Raw genomic sequence first — 20,551 nt, 5'->3', positions numbered from 1 at the left:
ATCTGCAAGAAAGAGTCACTTGATGATAACTATACAGATATTCAGGACCGGATCCTGCTCCAGTGAAGCCCATAGCAAAACTCCTACTGATTTTAATGGGTGTGGGATCTAACCCTCAGGCTTCTCCTAGCCATTGTACAATTCAGAGCTGTAAAAAGTACAGTGGCTGGTAGCTTTGTTTTCACATGAGGTGTCTCTCATTTATTCCTAGCGGTTACAAATCGGATGCAGATTTATGCAGCGATCAACTGTATTTCTTCGAGTCCTAAGTTCCAGCTGCGAGATAGAACGAGCTTTTTTGTTTTGGTGAGACTCCACTGATGTTATGTCTTTACTCCCAGGAAAACAGAAGGCCTTCCTTGACATGGCAACCCCACAAGAGTTCAGATACCGAAACTAAGGTCCTAGAGCCAGAAAGAAGGATTCACAAGGGCTGGACGGGAGCCATCTCACTATTCCAGGCACTTGCAGTTCCACATGGAGCTTTGCAGCTCATCAGGACAAAGAGTACAGTTTTTATCAGCCCAACATTCTGCTGACAAATACATAATAAACTGACAGAAAGAGACCGAGCAACATTTCAAAAAGCCCTCTTACATAGGAGGTAGAGCATAGCATAAGTGAGGATGGCCACTTTCTGCAGGTGTTCATCCAATGTCCCCAAATTTACATATATTTGCATACTGTCAAACAGTTGGCTGACAGAATCTCTGAGAAGGTCTGGACTGAACCCAAACCTGTCAGTGACTTTCTCCTTGCCAGTCAAGGTTGGCTTTGGTAGCAATTAAAGAGAGGAAAGAAATACTTCTGACATTGCAGTATAAGAAAGCACAGCTGGGGTAATCTTAAATAGAAAATGTATGTTTTCTTAGAAGAATATGCATTCCCTCTCCATAGCATAAGGACTATGAGGGCAGGCGTGACTATCCAGAAAATAATTAACACTAACTAACCGAAAGAGAAACTGATTTCACTGTCTTTGCTTTATGAACAATCTATTTCTACAAGCAGGTGCCAGAGAGTGCTGTGTATGTTATCAGTTCTTTCAATACTCAAAACTAAAGGAGGGACCTTCTGTCTGTAGATTTCTGAAAAGCAACTTGTAAAAGATTTTAATCTTTGTTTGTTGCTTAAACAAACACTTAGTAACTTTCTGCTGTATTTGAGAACAGTATAAAATGACTAAGAAAAAATATTAGACAGATTTTATGGGTGGGTTTGTTTTGTTCTTCCTGCCTCTGGTGACAAGAGCTGCAGATCAAATTAGTGAACTAATGGAGGTACATGGCTAGGAGGGAATCTGGATGCTTAATAATATCCTTGGCAATGACTGCTGATATTTTTATAGATATTCATAAAGACAAAAGAATCACCAACAAACAGGGATAGATTTGAGGCCCACACTCTTTTACGTCTTGTTTTACATATTCTTACTTAGCCACAATAATTTAATATTTCATCTTTAAACAGTGATGGACACTATAATTTCATGAGCAACAGACAATAGATTCTGTTTATTCACCAACAATAAAGACACTGTTTAGCTCTGGACTGCAAGTGGCTGAGCCATCTGGCCCATATCTTCACAGTAAAACATTGTCCGTGACACAAAAAATGATTACATCCACAGGACAAACTAATGTGACCTCTGCATAAAGCCTTCCTCTGAAACTATGATATCATACTGCATAGGAGACACCAGCACAATTGAATCTGGTCACCAAGAGCACAAGTGAGATAGGACTATTTAAATCAAATTTTATAGGAGACTTTTTGTCCTCTGTAGCAAACCATCCAGATTCAACTACAGCCTTGAAACATCTTTTTTTATTCACTCTTAAGGCAACAGTACAGTTCTGTGTTGTATTGGCAGTCCTCTTTAGCTTGTGCTAGATCCAGGAAGTACACATCCATTTTCAGAGTCAGCACCTGCAAGCTTTTCTTCCAACAATGTTTTACTGATGGATCACCACCTGCACCAGCCTTTTTTCTGATACCCCAGAAACAAGCAGCTCTTTCTCCTCCTTGCCAACTGGAATGTCCAAGTCTGCCACAGTCTTACAAATAGTTTCTTAGCTTTAACAAGGCACTCTCAGCACTGCTCTACCTGAATGGCAGCTTCATGGGACACAAAACAAACCCCAAGAAAAAAGTCCCATCTCAATGGAAGAAATGTCATTCTCTAAAAAGGGCAATTTATCTTTGGGGATACAGTGCTCGCATTACTGTATCTTTTAAAGAAAGTTTAGGAAGAGGAATTATAGATCTAATTAAAGAGACTAATCCTTTTAAAGTGACAATACCAGTGATGTGTGAATATTTGCTGATGCGTGGGAATACTTAGACTTCTGTTAATCATTCCCAATAAAAGTAACTCCTGTTTTATTAAGCTGAATGTCTAGCTGGCTGAAAGTTACTTTGATAGACATGCTGAGATCAATGTAGAGTTGCATGCTGGAAAGCTGCGCTGGTGTTATACAAGGGCTATTACTTCTATTGTTAAGGCGTTACCAGCCATTAGAGTAGGATCAGACTGGCAGGTTTATAGGCAGCTTTATGGCTGAAAACCTAAGACAGAGCATTATAGGGGAGGGTAGAAACGGTGAGGGGTGTGCTAGGGAATTCCTCGGCTTTTGTTTGTTTGTACCAGAGAATGTTTTGTAGTTCCATTAGTGGAAGTAGGACTTCTCCTGAGCCCGATAAAGGTACTTTCTCCACTACATTAATGGCTCCATGTCAGTGTAAACTTGGGGCACATGCGCTGAAAAATACATTTCACTGACCTTGCCCTGGCTCAGCAGCTTTTCCTCGGAAACCAAATGACAGCAATTGTTAGTGGATTCACCATCAGTAGTGCTTTGAACCCTAAAAAGGATGCAGTGTATGTATGACATTTCCAGTGCATCTTCTCCAGACTATTAGTTATCTGCATTAATTCAGGACCAAATTTACAGCGTGCCTCAACAAGGAGTACAAAGTGCCACCCACAAAAATACCCTTCACATTTCCATTCATAGGTTGAGATGCTGCATATCCTTCATGTGGCAATACAGTTTGCACACACAAATCTGAGTCTTTGCATGTGCCCAAACTCAGTCATGTAAATATACATAATCCACAGCTGAATTATAACCTCTCACTCAAAGGATGTGGATGCAAAAAACCTGCATGACCATTAAAGTGTAGCTCCATTATGTGTAGCTGCTTTAGTAGATTTAATCTTCCAGATCCAGACATTGTCACCCTGATGTACCTAGTGCCTAGTACAATGGGCTCCCAAATTCAGTTGGGGCACCTAGGCACAATCATGATAAAGTAATAACAGACCATTTTAAAATGCAAGCTTAAATCTTGAGGCACAATTCTCCAGTCACTGAATTGAGGATTATAGGGGGCCCTTCATATAGTGTGTGTGTGATTTCACTAGTTCATGCACCCATGGATAGAACCACCTATTAAAATGAAAATACACCCCAAACACATCTTTAAAGTGGGTTTTTCTTAAGTCAGCGTGATCAGGTACAAAAATCATTAGAATACAGAAAGCCAAAAGGCAGTTTAATCAGCAAAAAATTTAAATTTAAATTTAAAAGGCTCTTCACTGAAGGCAGAATTATCACACTTATTTTGTTAAACATCAGAGGTAGAGTTGTTTTCTCAGAGAGGAGGCATCTTTGCCTTTAGCTGGTTCTTCACACTTTTCCTGTCTTTAAATGGAGATTTAAATACTTCATTCCATAGTCTCAGAGATTATCCAGTAGCAAAACTCCCTGAGAAAATACACATCTCCCCAATGACAACATTTTTTTTTGTTTCTTAAAAAATTCTCTCATTTGAACATTTTCCTTTATCTTTCTTTTTTAAAAAAAAGAATGCCATCATTCTGAAATGTTGTATTGATTTGAGGCCTAAATCTCTTCTCCCTTATATAGGCATAAATCAGAACCCTCATGTGGGTTCTTTTTCCATGCAGAGCATAATTTAGCTTTTCAATCTTACATCTTTCCTGCAGGTGAGTGGGAGATGAAGATAACAGGTCCCAAGATTCTATATTTACTTTTTCAATTTTTTAAAAAAGTAAGCGTTGAAAGATCAAAGCACCAGTTGAGATTGGCGGCACTCAGCCCCAAAATTCTCATTACCAAAACCAAGCTAGAAACCTGGTGCATGCGTATATATATAGATGTGACAAGAAACATAAGCACCCACCTGTTTGGTTCCTTCAGTTCATGGAATCTGTTCCTACGTTTTGTCCCACTAAGCTTGTGGCTCTCCAGATGCTGACAAAGTGACTCTGCACTATTTTCCTGCCTACTCCAAGGCGCTCTATATACACACACCTCTCTCTCACACACACACACACACACACACACACACACACACTTTTTTTTTTTAAATCAGAGCTGAGCACAAATGCATTTGTAGAGTTGTGGGACAGAAATAATAAAGAGTATTACTGGAGATGGTCCTGAATCAAAATTCTGGATATGAACACACACAAACTTTGAGGGAGTTCTCGACTTCACAGCAGGCCCCTGTTTACACATACAATGGCATGAATCAGATCTTGAGACTCAAACATCCCTAACTTTTGGAAAAGTTATTATTTGAATTTAGATTTGGATTTGAACTTTGTTGCCCAGACATATCAGTAACTAATGCAAATATTATGGGAATGTCCTTTTGTCTATATATTTTTTGGGGAAAATGCTGATTAGTACTAACTATACTAAATCTAGATTTGACAACACACTGCTATTTGTTAGACAATTTAGAAAATTTACCTCAAACATCAACTGCAAGGTAATTTTTAAAATGAGGTTTAGTTTAGTGGCTTTAAAATACATACTACAAAGCTTGAAAAACATTGCTACTTGGAAAATAGCTGTTGTATGTCATATTAGTTGATCTAACAGACTATGGGAATCTTATTTATATCCCTATTATACCACCATTGAAATGGATGGGGTTGCACATAGGTGTAAATCAGCAATTTAATTCAGGGTTTTTAATAAGATGGACCAAATGCTCTGAAATTCATTGTAATTTGCTAGAGGGTTATGATTAGTTCTGCTCATGTTAGAAGTACCATATAGAGATGGAATCTGTCTTTGCTACTGATGTTGCTTTTGTTGTCTGATCAATGTGCTTTTAAAAAGAATAAGAAGCTAACCTAGAAATTTGCACAAAGATGGAATTCAAGTAGAGGTAGGAAGCATTCATTTCTCATTAGAGGGAAGAATTAAGAGCTACCTTCATTAGGTGATGTACCTGGCACTCTTTGAGGTTTTACAGGGAAAGCACAAAGTGCTTTTATTCCAAATGGGGAAAGGAGGAAGAAAAAACAGGAAGAGCAGCAGCTTCCCCCAGAATAAAGGTGGAAATGCCAATCAGTCCTAAGAAGTGTACTGTTAAGCAGTCTCTTTCCCCAAGGGAATAAGCTTTCCAAAAGCACATGTAATTTAATGCTATTGTAGGATTTTCCCCCTTTGGTTCTGACCTAGCATGTGCTGAAATAGTAAGAGAGTAAGAAAAAAACAAAACAAAAAAAAAAAAAAAAAAAGATGACTGCAGGTTGTCCCAATGAAAATGCGCACGATGCAGGATGCTCAAAGAAATGGAAGTTTCTGTAAAACTTAGAAGGGTATTGGCTGCCGACCAATTTCATTTCTTACCTCCATTCCCTTAAGTCTCTCCCTAATCTTTCAGTTAGTCTAAGGCAGTGGTTTTCAAACTGGGGTACCCCTACATGTACATAAGTTCTCATCAAGGGGTATGCAAGAAAAATCCTGTAATGGCGGACAACACATTTTATTTAATAAGAATTGGCAAGCTAATCCTAAGAATATTATGGCCCTATCTCAGATGGGGGTACACCATAGATTACACTATTTGGAAAGGGGTATGCACCCTAAAAAGTTGGAAAACCACTGGTCTAAGGGCTTGTCTACACGCAGAATTTGCACCAATTTAACTTATACCAATTTAGTTAAACCAGTGCAACCTGTGTGTGTGGACTCATGTCTGCTTAAAAATTGGTTGTATTGCTTTAGTTTGAACCTGAAGATTTTACACATTGAAGATATTCCTCAAAAAGATTGTTCACGCATTTTGGAGCATTACAGTGAGACTGTTACACCACTGTCTTGGGAGATACTTGCTTTTTGGCTGTTTTAGAAAGTTTTCTTCTACATTGCATCTAATGCTGTACAACAATTTCTCTGCTCTTCTCTTTCCCTCACCTGCTATTTTATTTCCACTGGAAAAAGGAGGTGAAATTTACTTATTTTACTGACACAGGCCCTGTTCCTGAACACTTATTCATATGGGTAAGTTTAGGCATGCAAGTAGTCCCACTGGACATATGTAAAGTTACCACATATGCATGTGTTCACGCAATCAAGGGCTAGATTTACATAGCTGTTATCAGAGCAGTGGAGTGGTCGATTTTGGAATGGTTTCACTAAATTTCAGAGCCACCTATAATGTTGAATCCTCCAAGCTACAGTAAGAAAAGTAGACTTTTTTGGTACCTGTTTCTTTTGGGAATAGCTGTATTTTACATTACCACCAAACTACAGACATTTTTAGCAAGTCCCACCTTGCTCCAATCTTATTACACATTGTATTTTTTAAAACATAATAAAGAATGTAAAGATTTATTTAACTGGTAGAGTTTACATTTTATTTACAAAGCTCAGATCTTTTGACATCAGCACCTATGTACAACACCTTCACAACAAATCCCCCATGATATTTTCTAGTGTTCTAGCTTCCCCCCAAAAAACCCCAACGTAAACTGATCAAAATCTAAAACATTACTTGCCTCCAGATATGTCCATTTGATATAACCAATCCATGCAGCCAACTGTGTTCTCAAAAGACTATCTGACAGATTCTATTCACTTTCAAAGTAGCTCTCCATGGTTTAAATAATTATCTTTCATTTCCCCCTTTCTGACACTTTTCAATGATTTGTTGACATCTGAAGAGATATGTGCAATCTCACAAGAGGCAGCTGGACTTTCTACCCAAAAGATACAGATACAAAAAGGATTCCCATACAGAATTAGAAATAACTGTGTTCTTTGCAAATGGAAGACTAAATCTGCATTTTAATGGAACACGTTTTTAAAAAGCAGAATTGATGAATAACCCTAGGAGTTTTAACTTTTTCATTGCCAGCGACAAATCAGAACCACCCTTACAGAGAATGTAGATCTCCTCTTGACCTAATACATTGACAGGGCATCAGTCACTGTGGTGTCTAGGCACTTCATCATAGAACTCTCCTTTCCGTAGGAGATACGTAAAACTAAAGATATAATTCTCTGATATATTTTACAAGTCTTGTACTCCCTCACTAGGTTTTTATAATGTGCCCATCACCTTGCTATCTGAGCACGCCCAAAGTTACAAAAACCAAAGAAATAATGAAAGATTATTTAACTAGATACTTACCTAGCTCCCATTAGTGGAGCACCTTAAAAATATTAATGAATTGATCCTCATACCACCTGTGTGAGGTAGGTATTAGGATGCCCATTTTACAGATGGGGAATTGAGGTGCTAGAGCGAGATTAAGTGACTTGCTAAGAAGGCTGTGGCAGCATCATAAATGGAACCTTGAACTCTCAAGTACCAGTCCAGTGCATTAACCAAATAACCATACTTGCCACTTGCCTGAAGGTGCACTGGGAAAGTGTGTGTGTGGATTTATCATCAACTTCACCGAGTTGTGTGTCGTAAAGCTAGTGTAGAGCAGTGGGTTTTGCATTTGTTCTGAAGGTGTGAAGAGTCCTGGTTATTCTCATTCATTTTCTACACAAACTAACTACGTGATACAAAATAGTAAGTGGCAAAAAGACTGTAGCTTTCCTCAGCATGGTTTTTCTCCATAGTGCTGACAACACAGACAGTCCTTTGGGACACAAAACCTTTTGCTAAGGGAGAGCCTGCTACTGCCTCAGCGCCTGATCCAACTCCCGAGGGTGTGAATAGAAAGATTCACATTAGCTTTAACAGTTGTTGGCTCAGTCCTCGAGTGCACTGATTGATCCTCTACTTTATGCTAGCACACTCTGGGGGAGGGAAATACATGGTGGGAGGATGGAAAAAGAAAGGAGAAAAAAAGATGGAGCAAAGGAGGGAAGCAAGGTTGAGAGGATTTGGTCACAGAGAAGAGGAGATTGAGGGCAAGAGGCCCTGACCCCAGAATAACCTTGCTGGAGTCCCCCAAGCAAGAAATTCTCAGTGTGTCTTTAGCAGTTGAGTCCCCCCAGAGTTATTGTGAGATGGGGGCACATAAATACTAAAGATATGCCTGGGAATTTCTAAAGTAGCATCAGTGGAATAATCCTTCATTCCTGGGGACCCGTCCAATGCTAAACTGACTAACTGGTAACTGATTCAAAGTCCAATTGATTATTACATGTAGTCACAGACAGACTGTGTCTGCATCGCCACATAATTGGGACAAGCTATTAGTATTTCCAAGACCTGCTGATATGAAGCATTTTCAGCTATTAGCGGTTACTCCAAAATATCAGTCAGAACAGAACGTCTGGCCTCATACCTCACAGCAAATTCTAGTGTGAGGAACTCACATATTACAGCTTCTCCCTGGAATGTCATGGCTTAGAAAACAGCTTATTCTGAAAGTTGTTTTCTTTTTAAGCTGTGGAAGAAAAAAAATAATCACATTTTGTTTCTTATCAGTGTTTGCACTTAGTAATGGGTCTTCTTTACATCCTCTCACCAGAGCTTGGAGTTTTCAGTTTCCTACTTTTGTGAGTACCATTTTATAACTGACATTTGGGAACACCAACAGTTCCTTACATTAGATAATTAGTCAGTCACAGACTACTCATTTCTCCCAATCAACAGCGCCGCTTACTGGTCACTTGGGTATAGGAAGAAAAGGATTTGCTTTCCCCCCCCAAAAAATTCTTCAGAACTTGAAACAGAACTTTTACCAAACTTCTGTAACATTCTGAACACAAGGGGGAAATAAACAGTCCTTCAAATCCCAGCTCAAGGGTCCTGAATACCTTGCAATCTTGTACCAAGTCTTGGTAGAGTTAACTTGGTGTAGAGTTCTATCATCTAGGGATTATTTTCCCCCATGACAGGAAAAAAATCATAAATACATTCTACGTGGTCTGAACAAATAAGGAACAACAGAGGAACATCAGACTCCATTACAAGAGGATTTTGTCAGATACATGTTTAATTGAAAGGAGAAATAAATCAGAATTCTAAAGGATAATGCCAAAGGGCTGAGTCATTAAAAAATAATTGACAATGGCATTTTACAATTTGGTTACAGAGCTTCTATAAATAAGCCTGGTTGTATAAAATACACTATATTAATTAATTAGTGGTGCCAGGCTACTTGTTTACATAAAACAAAACAGACTAAGCTGAGCAAACATGTACAGATGTAGGTACAACATATGCCCTGTTTGGTTCAAAACTGGATTATGAGTTGAGAGCTAAATGCACTGTGGGCACTGGGCAATATCCACTATTCACCTTACAAAAGAGAACACAGATAAACATGCCAATTTAAACAAGTCCTTGGTTTGATCACTAAGTATAATTCACAAATGCTGTTTTGCCATGTTTTGTCATTTTCTAGTAAATAAGTACCAGTATAATCCTGCTGTATGCTACTCAATCCTTTTAGTTAAAATCAAATACAGTATTAGTATTATCAATGGGAAAAAAACATATTAATCCTACATATTAATCGTTAGTGATATTCTTATTGATAACACTGATACAGAATTAGTTCCTGTCTACACCACAAAAATAACCATGTTTAAACATGCCTGTGATGAAGTCTAGATACAATATGGCTTTTCCTTACTTTTATAGATACGTAGGCTAAAATACAGTTCCCCAGCAGTTTTCTGTCCATCCAGGCAATAATAAACCAGATTATATAACACTGTATGGTTACACCCATGTTTCAGCAGGGTTATTTTGGTTCCATAGAGACGGCCTGAGGTAACAAAACAAGAAGTGCGACAAATAGAGATGAGCCTGAAGCTAAACTTTGGATCTGAACACCCCGGAACCTGAAAAAATAAAAAAGAACCAGACTGTGGCTCAGTTTGTCTGTACAGATGTTACCTATTTGGAACAACAGAGTATTTGGAAGAACATGCTTTTTCAGGTGTTTGTCTGTGTCACTCTTGCCAAAAAACATTTCAGATCAAATATTCCAGTGGTCTTCAGACTGTACTCCCAAAATAACTGGTGACTGCACTTGGAGCAGCAATGCTTCTTACCAGCTGCAGCCCAAGCCAAGATTATTAGATCTTGTTTACATTGTGAATTTGACACCATCTCAGCCATCAGGGGCCAGATATAGCAGAGTAAACCCTTCGTGTAGTCAAGGCAAAGCCATGAATTGGCAAATGGCATAACCCCTGCTTGCAATTCTTCTTCTTATTTATATTCCAGTAGCACAGAGCAGCCAATCAGTTCAGAGTTCCACTTGTACTACATATCGTTCAGATATATAGTAAGGTACTTTCCCTGTCCAAAGAGGTCACTGATCCTAAAATGAACTCCACTCGTCTCCAGTGAGGCTTCACACCAGTCCAGAGATCCATTACGCAAAGGTCATTTCAGATTCAGCCTAAGCTTAGAACAAAATCTAACAGGTAGGTGAAAACCAAGTGGTGTGGGGCAGAATGGGCTAACAGTCATATGAGCATGTTCTTTCATAGAGCATGCATTTGTGGCTTTGCTACTCTATTGACGCAGCCATTCCACATGCACACCAATGGTGGTGCAGCACAAACAAATTTCCATGGTTTGCATGTGCCTGTTAGGAAGTTGAGTGCCTTAATGAAGTGATCACCTAGTCAGGACACTGTTTCAATCAACCGCTTGCCTGAAGAAAAGTGATCTTGGCAGTCCAAAACAATAGGCCATAGGCCACACTGAGCCACACAGTAACCAGACTGCATTCACCACAGACCAAGACTGAACAGTTTTGTAACCGTTTGACTTTCCGGCCTGAAACCAGTGTTATTAGCAGCATTTCTAAGGTGCCTGTGTCCACAGCATCTAGACATGGCTACATAACTTTACAAACACAATGGGTCTCTGTTCCTTATTTCCAAAGGCAACAGACAAAAGCTCAGACTCTGATAGAAAGGTGTGGAAGATGAAATCTGCTCCCCTTCCCTGAATCTGGAAGGCCCTTCATGGGGGCTCGGAAGAGCAGGGACAGGCACCTCTTCAGGACATTAGCCAGTAAATTAATAATGACACAGGGCCATTTCACAAGGGCTACGCTGGATTAGGTGGCCAAAACCTCAACCACTTCCACTTGTGGGGAGCTGAGAGGAGAATCAGGCAAACTGCCAATCACGGTGCAGGTGCAAATCTACAGAGGCTATGTCTATACTGCACACCACAGGTGGTGGCAGATAAGGTACATGTAGCTATACACTGTGGGGGACACAGGCTGTGTCCACACTGTGGTGGGTAGCTACACATAATCATTGAAAGGCTCTGGTTTGGGGATTCAGCGGGAAAAGACTCTGGCAACCTCCCCGCTGCCAGAGTCTTTCCCTATTAGGGTTCAGATATCTCTTTACTTGCCTAATCAGTGCCTCACCATCTATGCTGCCACTTATACCCATGCTTGGGGGGGGGAGGGCATTTAGTGCAAGCAGTGTGCAGTATAGACGTATCCAGAGTTTCCCATTCCCTTTCCTCCCAACCTACCTCATTCCAAAACCTTAACAAGGAAGGAATTACTCTCTGGTATAAACCTCAGGAGGCGTTGCCCCAAGCATAATAAAAACCACATTAAGACTCCAAAGCAGAAATTAACGTGGCCTAAAAACACTTCAAATGAAACTAAGCAAGCACTGGAAATGCACAGATCCAAATTCAGTTTCAACTGCCTGAGCAAAGCTCAGCTCTCAGGTCTGGTGAAAAAAGGGTGACGGGGGCGGGGGGGCGTGGTTTATTATTTAAAAGTGAAGTTTGACCACAGATGACGAGTTTTTGTAAGAAGAGTTAGAAAATCTGAAAAATAAATAAATAAAATAAATGGAAATTCAATGAACAGTTAATTTGCAAATTCTGTACTTAAATGCCTGTAAAGGCTTTGCAGGAGAATAATGGACAATTCTGAAAAATAAGAGAGAGGGGACAAACAACAACTAAATTTGATTTTAATCTCTCAGTTTTAACTACCTTGGAATTAAGCACAGCCCTTGTCATGACAAGATAAAGGTCTAAACAACATAAAGGCTTTTATTGTGCCTCATTTTATCTCTGTCTGGGCCTCATTACTGTGTGGTAGCTTGTTTCATGCAAACAATTCTGGTTTCCAGAATAACAAGAGGACCCGTGATGTCTGTATCGAACGTATTCCTCAGAGAGTGAGAAATCTCCAGTGGAGAAAGAGGTGGATTCTTGTTAAGCACTGGAAATAGGCTGAAATGTAAATGTGTATTCCTTTCTACAATGTGCCTAATTGCCCATAAATGTCATTAAGTCGAGAAATGTTTTCCACCGAATTAACTTTGACTTGTGACGTCTAATTAGTGGAGATGCTGAAAGATAACAACTTATCAGTCACTGTTTAAGAAAACATGCTTAATGGTTGACTTTTTTTTGTTAGCAGCCACGTTGAACCAAGTATTGTCACTGTCAAATGCGAGCATTATCATAGCAATTAAGTACAATACCTCCATACCGTTTCCGAAAAAGATAATTTGACAGCTCTCTCACAGGCAAGAAATGAAACTTTCTATGTATGGAATGCACATTGTATAGGGGCAACCATAATTTTTTTTACATGTTGTAATTCACCCACCTTCATTCCCTTTCCTCCATTCACCAAGAGTAGAAATCGTAAAAACTATGACTTGTTATTCAGTTCCATTTACAACAATGAGCTTTGGATCATGTTCTTTTTACATTGTATTCTGGATTTATTGACAGCTTTTACAAAAGCTAACCATCAGCATCCAAAACATGGGCCCATTAAAAGTAGGTTCATAAGTATGGGTAAGGATTGCTAGAGTACACATTGAAAACTGGGGGGTCCCAAATCAGAAACAAAGACCATATTTACCAAAAACAATTATATTGAAATATAGGAAACCGAAATCAGGTCACCCATAAGGAAGAATTTAACCTCAGAGGCTTAGATTTGTCCATTTGGTTTTACCCCTTAAACGTACGCCTCAACTCCTCTTCCACCACCTTATTTCATATTACCGCATCACAGCTATTTATTGCCAGCCCCTCACTATCTACTACCAATGTATAGAATATAATCATACTTTGAAATATGCCCCCCCCCTTTTTTTTAAATGCTCAAGAGTTCTCAAACTATTTGGCCTCTGATCCACAACTGGTGTAAGTCAGCATAGCTCCATTGACATAAATGGGGTTACGCTGATTTCCACAAGCTGAAGATCTGGTCCTTAAAATTTAGCTTCTCTTTAGTACATGATTTTTTAACCGTTTCATCACTTTTAGCCTTTATTTGCTCTTAACCAACACTTTATTTTCATACCAATCTTCCCCCCATTGCTTTTCAGCCCAGTGGGCTAATTACACAATTTTTAATTTTTTCCTTCTAAATTATGCTTTAGGAGGTCCAGACCTTGACAGCTCTACAGTAAAAAGTCTCTTTCTCAGATGTCCTCTAAAAAACAATTTGAACAAATATTAACTCATTTCTCCCCTTAAAATATGTGGGGCCCTATTCTTCTCTTTTCTAATAGAACAGGCTGGGGGGAGAGTGGATATAAACTCTATGTGGGTGGAGTGGCTAGTGTATTAGTATTTTCTACAAATGGGTTATAAATTAGAGTTATGTTTCTTCTAGCTTGGAAAGTTATTTTAATCTCAACACTATGAAAATTTCTCATGGTCCATTGCACATCTGCCACCCACTAAGGACATTGAATCCCTGTTGTAAAGAAAACGCTGATCTCCAGAAAAGGTTCCTTAGTTCAAGCTTAGTGTGTCAAAACAGGATCAGACACTATCCAGCAGAGAGGGGCATGACTTCAAGCTATTCTTGTTGTATCCCAGTGGGTTGTACTGAAGGGTGTCAAAGGCGTAGGGTTGAGAATTTCAAAGCAGTCTAAGGGACAACTCTGTCAAAATGAATGGGAGGTGTACATCTAAATCTCCTGGTGTGATTTGCAGATCTCAAGTAAGGTGTGCAATACATCCTCATTGCAGCAATCTGAACACTATCACCCTCTTTCTTTGAGAGCACTCCTTTACTGTACTCAGGTATTATTATTTCTTCCTGGACAAGTCATAGAATATGAGGGTTGGAAGGGACCTCAGGAAGTCATCTAGTCCAACCCCCTGCTCAAAGCAGGAGCTATCCCCAATTTTTGCCCCAGATCCCTAAATGGTCCCCTCAAGGATTGAGCTCATAAGCCTGGGTTTAGCAGGCCAATGCTCAAATCGCTGAGCTATCCCTCCCCCCCCGTTCATGGCTCTAGTAAAGGAGAACAATTACTAGAACAATTTCCCTCCCCCCTTTTCCTCAGCCATAGTAGCATCAGTGCTCTTCCACAATTCTTCCTCCACTTAGCAAGCAGCAGGGCTTTTTCCCCAATTGAGTCTTGCTTCACTTTCAGAGAAGTAGCCACCAGATTTCTCAGGAGGGGCAGCACCCAGGCACAGACTTCTATGCTCCCAGGAAAGTTCTGTATCATTATTCACACAGCATCTTTGGGGAGTTCGCTTTCTCTCAACACCTGCTCGTTCTGCTCACCCTGCTGCCTCTCCTTTTTGATTTCCTTGAAGTTTGGTGGGTAGCTTTCCTTTACACCCATTCAGCTGCCCACTCACTCCCTCACATCAATAGATATGTACATGGAACTACCTCTTTTTCTATTAGATGAGCAATCTCTGCACATAAAAGGACAAAAGCAGCACATTCTCAGCCCTTGTTATGTTTGGACCTATTTAGTATGTAGTTGTCATACCAAGTAGCAAAATGCGCTAATATTCCAATGGCGGGGCATTCTTTTCCCCACAAATATTTCGCCCTCCATTCTTAGACACAGAGTTTTACTTTTTAAAGTGTCCTACTATGCAATATTCTTCCATAGTTATTTTACTATTTAATTTGTAAGTGCTTATATTGTGACAGAGTCAAGAGTGATAGTCAGTTCCAAAACACAAAGACTGATGTAGCATTTGAACCGAAGAGGGCATATTTCCGGAGTTGGATCCAAGTTGCATAGTTCAGATCTGGATCTGGATTTCTCCAAAGCCAAAAAGTTTGGCGTTATGTTTCAGACTAGGGTGACCATACGTCCAGTTTTGGCCAGAACAGTCTCTTTTTTAAGCCCTGTCCTGGCTGTCCCGACTTTTTTGGCAAATCTGGGCTCTTGCAAGAGCCAATGGGACAGATGCCCAGTTTTGCCAAAAAAGGGGGTGCGAGCCCTAGTGGGGTATGGAGGAATGTGCAGGGCAGGCGAGTGGCAACACCAGCTCTGTGTGGGAGGGAGGGCTCAGGAGAGCAGCTTGGGCTGGGCTGGTCCCACCTTGGTGGGCGGCAGGGGGGCTCAGGCTACGCCACACACGGGAGGGACAGGGGAGTCTGAGGCTGGCCCCACGTGGGTGGGTGGCAGGTGGGTTTGGGCCGGCCCCACGTGGGCAGGAGGCAGGGCAACCTTGGGCCTACCTCTGGGGTTTCCCGTTTTCCCTTTGGGAGAGTGTGGTCACTATTTCAGACTCATCTTCAGTCATTTCATTTTTTAGTATGGATCAAGGGTGAAAAGATTATAAATATCGTCACGAATGTAGGGCCTATTATTGAGTTGAAAGCATTGTATATTTTAACCTCAAAAAGGAAAATATGCAAAAGTACTTAGCACTTTCTCTTTCCCTCACACACACAAAATCCTGATTTACAAAACTGCAGAGTGCTCACAAATCCCACTGATGGCTAGTGCAAGCTACACATGCTCAGCATTTTTGAAAATGAGGTGCATATATTACACACACACACAGGATCACCTCATCCACCACAAAAACGCAGCTACCTTTGAGGTGGAACATGAGGCTGTTAAACTGCTGGTCAGCAACACTATATAAAAGAGTTGGGGACAAGAAGTGACAAAGCCCCCACCCAGTTCAATTTACAAGGGGAATTTAGTTACTTGGGGTTGAAATTTTTTCCAAGATACTAGACTAGATAGTTGACTATAGTTGACTAGATAGACTATCACAACCTAGATAGATTGTGATAGTCTTGGATAACCAACTCTTACTAAGAGTACCATGTAGTTTTTAAATAGCCACAAGTGGTCCAGACCTCTTATCCACCAAAAGCAGAAGAGCACCCTGTAGAACCGTGAAGTAATGTTTAGTACTGACTCCAAAGAAAGCATGCCACCATATTGAACCACAATAACACTTCCTGCTACACCACCTTTGATGATTCCCAGCATAAACATTTTTTCTTTTTGAGGTCTGATAGCCTCACAGTACAAGGTGCCTTGGCTGTGTCCAAGATAAAGAGCGTTAGAAGACTCTCAGCCACTGAACTGATGAGACAAGTACATGGGCTTTAACCATATTTTAGTGGAACATTTATATGCTGCATACAACTCAACATTCACACTGATAAAGGAATCCACTTTGTGATTAATATTGATTTAAGAACTTGAATTCCATTTGGGGTGGGGAAAAAGGGATAGAGAGAAAAAGAGGGAAATCAGAGCCAAGTTTTGACAAAAACTCAGCAAGAAAGACCAATATGGAGAAATCTACAGAGCTGCTGTTTCCAATGGAACTAGAATAATCATATCTTTGTGCCTTGCTTTAACTGGACAACATGCAAAACTGCTTGGTGTTGCTTGCATAACATAATACTGTACAAAGAGAAAATGTAACAAATCATTCCAGCCCTTGTGGTGGAATTAGAAATCCTTTCAGAATTACATGAAACAGGTGAAACCAAGTCTCCATTTTAATCATTACATTGAATTGTTGCCTTTTGACACTCTCCAGTGATTTTTTTGTTTTGTTTCTTGAGAGTTCCCCTGCTTTAAGCATAGTTACACCATATTACTTGAAAAACACACATCAGTGAAATCTACACAGACCCCCACATGAGAAAATTATGTTGAGGGTCTCAAAGAGATTAGAGAAAAATTCAGTCAAGCCTCTGCTTCATCCTTAATTTACCTCATTATTTCTAGATATTGCACTATGGTAGATATGGGCTGTAACATGACACTGATTTGAGTGCTTTCTAATACCCAGGCAGAACACAACAAAGGGCACGTGTCATCCCTGAGTTTCCTCCTTATCATCAGTTTAATTTACAGTCATTTTAGTTTACAGATTGCTGCAGGATTTTCTGTTTGGTATAAGCATATGCTTTGTTTGTTTCTGGCATAGCAATAAAAGCAATAATAATTTGTTTCAAGGGAATATTTAATTGCCACTAAAATGATTTTACAACGATGGGTCAATGTAAATGCATGAGGAACCGCCAAGGATATAATCAGCTAAACTTTTGGGGGGTCTTTGGGGCAGGATATAGCAACACTTAAACCATTAAATTTCATGATCCATCTCATTCCCTTTACAAAGAAATATTCAAGAATGAATTACTGAACATTTTTAGTCACAGTTTAGCTCAAACAAATAGAGAGAATATGCCTACTTTAAAAACATCTGTGGAGGGAACAACAGAAGATAAGCTCACCCTAAGAAACATGGGCCTGCAAAATTTCAGCTTTTTGCATCAAACCATTTTAAGCTACAGAGTCAAAAATAAAACACAGAAACTTGCAATAGAAAACTACCCTTTCAACCACTCAAAAAATAAACAACAATAAAGAGAAGTGGTATTTAAGGAATGGGGAAATTACATTCATGTTGACAACTTATATAGCAAGTTTCAGTCCAAATCAAAACAATTATGAGACACTGCAAAGAAATTATTAGTCACTAGTGAATAAATGTAAACTATTTCCACAAAGAAACAAAGAATTTATCATGTAAATTGGCATCAGACTCTCAGCTACCACATCACAAAAACAGCTTTTGCATTGTTATCCCAGAACTGGATTTGACAACCTAGCTAATTTCAAAGTATATTTGCCATTAATTATCTTTCTAATCTCATTTACCTTTCAATACAATCCATATATTTTTCTTGTAGGCAATATATTGTTTTACAAAACATCCTATTAGTTGCCAGAGCTATTTCATAAGAGCAGTTCCACTCAAAATATGAACTGGAATAACAAAATGAAAAATAGATGGTAGTAGATTTATGGGGGGAAATTAAATTATTTCCAGCTTTTCATTAAACAGATGCATCATTTGCTGACCTTTGGTGTATATAAATTTAAATCTATCCTCTAATCTGACTACAGTGAAGGAAAGGATTATTTTCCAGCTGATGATACCTGTTGACCAATTTTTCTCCCTCTCAGTTTCAAATCCTCTGTTACTGTCAGTGACACATGCTTTCTTGCTCATCTGGGGTAGCCCAGCCTCATTAGCAAAGGATTTTGTGCATGTTAGTTAATTGAGTCCCATTCTCACCACCTGCCACTCGCGAGTCTCATCTGCACACTAACTGCTTCTAATTGTCATCATACGGCAGGCTCACTGCAACAACTTGAGAACAGATCCACAGCAGCTCGTGTGGTGCAGGGCTCTGTAATGTTCTAGGGAGCAGTGGTGTGGTGAGGAATGGTAACTGTAACAATTTATCAAGGGACCAGATGTTTTGAGAGGAAAGGCACCTTGTGCTAACATCAGGGGCTAAAGCTTTGATGTTTATTATCATGTCAGACATTAATTTATACGTATAATTATATCTTGCGTACAAGGCTACATGGTAAATTGTTATACTGCAGACTCTCCACTACCTTATTGACAAGCTAGGTATAAACAGGGGGACCAAGGACAATGATTTAAACATATGTGAAGTTGTGCAGCTCATTAATCTACTGCCTAAATCCCTCAGTGCAAGTCCCATCACTTGCAACATTTAAGACTAGACAGGACAAAGCACTGCAAAAAAGCATTCCACAGGGACAGTACTACATGGGTGGGGGAAGAGGGGGTGGCTAAAACAACCTCTTAACTCTTTGCCATCTCCAACATTTACGATTAAACCAATGCCACTGCGTATTTTACTCTGAGTAAATATAAACGGGGGCAATTTTTTAATCTTAGAAAAAGGGGTAGCAGGTGAAAAGCAATTCACAACATTTCAGAAGACCTTTTAGACATGAGTGCTCTGGGATGTGTATTTGTTAATAGTCTAGAACCCAAAAATGTACTGGGTGCTTTATATTCACATAATAAAACAGATCCCTGTCCTGAGGAGCTGACAATCATAAAAGACAAAATAATAATAAATAGTAACACTGAAGAGGGAAAAAGGAAAGGAATGTAACAGACAAGCAGAGTGAATGAGTTGTTCTGGGCACTCCATGCTAATGTCAGGATTTTTTTCAAGACTTTTTTTCCTGTGCCATATAGTAAAGCTCTCTTAAGTGTTCTAGGAAGCAGCCTTTGTGATCTATTCTGTTAATTAATAATCCACAGACACTGAAATCACCAGAATGTTTTAGAGCTGCAACTGTAAATATAGGCCAAGACGTTCTGATGACTCAAAGGGCTGGTTCGAGTAATAATGTGCATACACATCAATGCGAGGCATTTTGACATCAGTACTGAGTGCACTGAAACTGGGCTGCTAACTATCCAGTGATACACTATTCCTCCATAGGGATCAATTTCTCCCCACCCCTAGAGGGCCATACTTTCCCCTTGATCCCTGAACAGAATTCTCAATGGTGGTTCCGAAGTGTAGAAAACAAGGGAATTCTCACACAAGAAGAGATACTGAAAAAATGGCAAGATATAATAATTGTTCTCCCTGCTGTCACCTGCCTATTCACAGTACCATGCAACTTCATTCCCTCCTCAAGACTCATCCTGTCCACAAACCCTGCTGTGTTACCTTTTGTTGGTTGTAAAAGCAACCATACAAGATGAGTGAGAAGTGAATACATATCATGAAACACCCCACGATCTATTACCCTCATCTTATCACCCTCCCCCCCTTCTCCCTTTGTCAGTCATCTTTTGCCGTGTTCAATCAATAGCCGTGATCCTGCACTGAAAGCCATGTGGGAAGCTCTATGTGCCCTATATCAAGCCCTGCACCGGTGCAGGGGTCCCTCCATGCGGTTCTCAGTGAAGGGTTGGGGTATATATTAGATAGTAAGCTCCTCAAAGCAGGGTCATCTCATTGTGTTTGCCTGTAAAGTGCCACACACACCTGTGGTGCTGTATAAATAACAATAACTTAAAGCAAGAACTTTCAGGGCCTGATGCTGCCATTAATTAGGAAAATCCCCCATTGCTTTCAAAAGGGATTTCTACATCACCCCACTGTGCTAATGTATTGCAAGTCTAAGATCATTCATGGTACCTGCTTGTGAAGATACCTGCTTGCTTCAGTTCATTCAGCCCTCCTTGACCACCCAGCCCGCTC

At 39.9% G+C, this 20,551-nt stretch overlaps 1 long non-coding RNA gene across 1 annotated transcript; it reads right to left on the bottom strand.

Annotated features, from left to right (window-relative positions):
- Positions 1-306: 306 nt before the first annotated feature.
- Positions 307-18,523, bottom strand: LOC122457718. The gene is made up of 3 exons (XR_006277392.1): positions 18,444-18,523; positions 9,872-10,006; positions 307-404 (listed from the first exon to the last, which is right to left on the bottom strand). It is a non-coding gene; the product is annotated as an uncharacterized LOC122457718 (long non-coding RNA).
- Between the last annotated feature and the right edge of the window lie 2,028 nt (positions 18,524-20,551).

This window comes from Dermochelys coriacea, chromosome 1, assembly GCF_009764565.3.
Source record: "Dermochelys coriacea isolate rDerCor1 chromosome 1, rDerCor1.pri.v4, whole genome shotgun sequence".
Lineage (NCBI taxonomy): Eukaryota > Metazoa > Chordata > Testudines > Dermochelyidae > Dermochelys > Dermochelys coriacea.
This window is presented reverse-complemented; position numbering and strand designations above follow the sequence as displayed.